The sequence below is a fragment of the Mustela lutreola genome, chromosome 16 (assembly GCF_030435805.1).
Source record: "Mustela lutreola isolate mMusLut2 chromosome 16, mMusLut2.pri, whole genome shotgun sequence".
NCBI lineage: Eukaryota > Metazoa > Chordata > Mammalia > Carnivora > Mustelidae > Mustela > Mustela lutreola.
The window spans coordinates 20,137,032-20,141,701 of record NC_081305.1 but is presented as its reverse complement, the minus strand read 5'-3'; positions in this window follow the sequence as shown (position 1 = coordinate 20,141,701).

The window sequence follows — 4,670 nt, the reverse complement described above, 5'->3', positions numbered from 1 at the left end:
CAAGAAAATGTTCAGTGGAGAAAAACGGTTCCCAAATTACTTTCTCAAGGACAGCAGAGCTCCAGATTTTTGTTTTGGTTTGTTTTGATTAAACATCTTGAATTGTTGAGAGGTGAAAAATTGAGAGTCAGAGTCAAGGTAGATATAAATTATACCCAGCTGCTACATCTCACATGCAGGTTGTACCCCTTGTATCAAAACTAGGAAGTGACTACAGAGAAGAAGAATGTGTAATGGAGATTTTTTTTTCCCCTGTATAGATGCAATCTAAGTCTTCTTATTTTCCTGCCAAACACCTTCAGTAAGGTTTATCATGTTTGATAATGCTTTTATGACACTGGATTCTTTGGGGGGGGGGGAGTATTTAAAGGAACTGAGTTATGAGTCTTCATTCTTTCCCTGCACCTTATAAACTAAAGGAGGAGAAGATATTTGGGTTGCACATAATGTTAGGGTAATGATACCTAGTTTGGGGGCTGTTAAGAGGATTAAACAAAAACAAAATGTAAACCATATGGAATTAGTACATACTCAACATATATTTATTATCGTCTTATGGGAAAGCCAGCTTATATCAAGTGCTCATAAGAAACTAAACATGTGAATGAAGTTGGTAATAGTGAGAAGACTAAGAAAAGTGTGTATGTGTGTTAGGAATAGCCTGGAAGGATTTGTTATAATTACCGATCTGAGAAGCCTCACAAATGAAGGGGAGCACAGGGACGGTCCATCCAACTTGCCAGTGGCCTCAGACTTGTGGGCTGTTTGCCTTTCCTGTAATAGAACTATCCCTGTCAAAGGGGACAGAGGCGTGTCTGTCCTGTCTTTCCCACCTCCCGCCCCATACCTTGCTGGGATACTTTGTAACTCTGTCTCATCTGCTCCTCTTGCTTTTGATAGCCATACTTTTCTTCAGATACATTAGTGTAAGCAGTCTTGATACAGCCAGATCATTCTGTTGTCCAGGAGTCATTTGTCTCTTTGTGATGATCATATTTATCAGTTGTTCTATTTTAAGGGTTTTAATCTCAGCTTGTTGTTCTTGCTGCTATTGTTCTGAGTTCCAGAGACAGGAGACTGGCAATTTATGAAAACCCCAACTATAAGCAACATTCCCTACACAAAGTATATGTTGCTTGGGCAAGACGGCTTGCTTTTCCCATTGTCATCATCCCTAGAATTTCAAGATTAGAACAAAGCATAGAATAGAAGCTCAATAAACAATCAGATATTTCCTGGGGTCCTCCCAATGGAAGAGTTTATATTACATTTTACACATTTCTTACAACGAAAACTTGTGCCTTAAAATCTGTCATTGTTAAGTGTATTTTCTTGGATTCCAGAAAATTAAAATTTGTAGCAACTTAATCTCTCTCTCTCCAAACACATTTGCAATGCTTGATACTTTTTATCGTGTGGTTTTCTCTGTGTCATCTATCATTATACTGTGTTGCTTTTCTTAAAGAGAAAGCCTACACACAATGTATTTTTTTACAAAAATCCTTTATTATTATGGCCCATAGCAATTAAAGCTTGAAATTAGAATTAAGGATTGTACATTTTGATTCAGGCGACCATATAGATGTATTAACACTGTGGCAAGGTTTTTCTTTGCAGCAGAAAGTTGTCATTAGGAAATATAATACTCATTTTTTGCTTGATTAATTAGAGCAAAGGCATAACAAAATATATATTGTGTGTTGGAGCATGCACCATTTGCAAAATTATAAATCATGAATAAGCTGAGGTTGGAATCCAAAACATTCTGTAAGAAACTCACAAAGTAATATGAAATTTGTTTCATGAAATAGTTTTGGTAAAGAAAAATTATGTACTTAAAACGTGAAGAAACATACTTTGATAACACAATTCACAATCTAATGTAGTCTGAGCTCTCTTTGCAACTTACCAAATCTACCATGGCTTTAGGTATGTGTAACTTAGGAAGACCTTCTGATAATGGTACATGAAAAATAATAGAAAAAAATTTTCTAATAGTAGCCAGATATCTAAAAGATGCCAGATATGGGGTGCCTGGGTGGCTCAGTGGTTAAAGCCTCTACATTTGGCTCAGGTCATGATTTCAGGGTCCTGGGATTGAGCCCCGCCCGCATCAGGCTCCCTGCTCAGCAGAGAGCCTGCTTCTCTCTCTCCCTCTGCCTGCCACTCTGCTTACTTATGCTCTCTATCTCTCTGTTAGTTAAATATATAAAAATCTGTGAAAAAAAAATAACTAAAAAAATAAAAGATGCCAGATATCATGTTAAGTGTTCTCTGTGGCTATCTGATATAATTCTTACAATGTCTCTGCCAAATAGGTACTGTTTCTATTTTTACTTTTACTATTTATTACTGTAAGACTTACATTCAGTGATGTACACACCTTAGGTGTATTATTTCATTCGTTTTGGCAAATGTACACATTTGTGTAGCCAGTACTTCAATCAAGAAGAAAACTGTGCTTCCCAGAGTCCAAAATCTCTCATGGTTTGTCTCCCTTTCTCATTTTTTCCCATTCAGTTTTCCTTCTCTTGCCCTGTGGTCCTCTATGCTATTTCTTATGTTTCACATGTTAGTGAAACCATATGGTAATTGTCTTTCTCTGCTTGACTTATTTCACTTAGCATAAGCACCCCAGTTCCATCCATGTTGATGCAAATAGTGGGTATTCATCCTTTTTGATGGCTGAGTAATAGTCTATCATAAATATGAATCACATCTTCTTTATCCATTCGTCTGTTGAAGGGCATCTCAGTTCCTTCCACAGTTTGGCTATTGTGGACATTGCTGCCATCAACCAAACTGAGAGTTACAGGAAAAAGGGGGGCGGGGGGATGAGGTAACCGGGTGATGGGTATTAAGGAGGGCATGTCTGGTGATGAGTACTGGGTATTACACACAACTAATGAATCGTTTAGCACTACATCAAAAACTAATGATGTACTATATGCTGGCTAACCAAACATAATAATAAAAAATAATTATAAAAGAACCCCACATACTCAAAAAATAGATATGTGATAGAAACTGTTGTAAAAAAAAAAAAAAGGCAACTATGCCATTTTTAGCTCCAATTTCTAGATTAAAAAAAAAAAAAGTAGACTTAAAAGAATTAAATAATTTGCCAATGCCACACCAGTAGTAAATAGCAAAATTGGTCATCAAATCCTGCTCCTTGCCATACTATGCTGGGGCACCCGAGACTAAGCTTCAATATCTGTGGATTTCCTTTGTTTCTTTTTCTTTTGATAATGGTATGCTTTTAGAGAGAAAACAGTTTGGAAGGCTGAATGGGATTGTGTCTGACAGTATTTCTGACACTGTTTTTCAAAACTGATAATCATTAGAATAACCTGGTTTTGTAAAGATAGAGATTCAAGCTACATCTTTGGAAGTTTGATTTAGTAGACTGGAATGTGGACCTATAATGTGTGTGTGTGTGTGTGTGTGTGTTGCGAACATTTAACATCTACTCTCCGCAACTTTCAAGAATATAATACAGTATTATTAGCTATAATCACTCTCATCTTTAGATTCCCCAGAACTTATTTATCTTATAACTTAGAAGTTTGTATCCTTTGACCACCCCCATTCCCATATTTCTCCCACCTCCCAGCCTCTGGTAACCACTATTCTGCTCTCCATATCTATGAGTTTGGCTCTTTTAGATTTCATGAGGATGTAGAGAACCCTCATGCCCTGGTGGTGGGAGTGTACTGGCTCCAGCTACTTAGGAAAACAGTATGGAGTTTTCCTCAAAAAAATTAAAAATAGAAGTATTTTAGCAATTCCACTTCTGGTAACTTATTCAAAGGAAATGAAAACAGGATCTTGAAGAGAGAGGTGCACTACCATGTTTATTGTAGCATTGGTCACAATAGTCAAGATATGGAAACAACTAAGTATCCATCAGTGGATGAATGAATAAAGAAGATGCGGTATATACATACAATGGAATATTATTCAGAAAATGTTCTCTTTGCAATAACAATCCAAGCTCCTCTATCTTTAGCTTTGTCATCGAAATGTTTATGCCCTTGCAGGAAGCAAGAAAAGCTGAAGGTCATGCTCTAGCTCCTAAGTCTTTGCCAAATTCAGTGGTCAGAACTAATCACATGACCCTCTTGGAAGGGAATGGAAAAACATGGAGGAGAACATAGGTTTTCCAAGTAGAGTCAATGTCTTTGGCACAGACAAGTTTTGAGAACCATTCACCTTTAAGTTTCTTTCTCTAGAGGCTTGTGGATTTGATGCAGTTGAAGTAGATTTAGTCTTCTGTATTCCTAGGAAGTGATACCTTTACCATGATAACTCTACCTTGGCATGGAATACTTTTCTTTGTCTTCTCTTTGACCACTCTGCTCATGAAAAATGAGAAGCTATTTATACTGATGCTTGCAGTTCTGCCCCCACTTCCATTGGTTCCTCTTTCATTCCTTTAAGATAGCATTATTTACATTGGTCCTAGCCAGAATAGTTGGATTCCAACCTGAACTTGCTGTCAGCTGGATGCCATTAGTTTTTGATGTAGAGTTAAATGATTCATTAGTTGTGTACAATACTCAGTGCTCATCACTAGACATGCCCTCTTTCAAGTCTGCTGATACTTTGAAGGCAAAGGTTTTGAGGTTCTAACCTCAGTGGTTATGGAACAACTTAAGTCAGCGTGG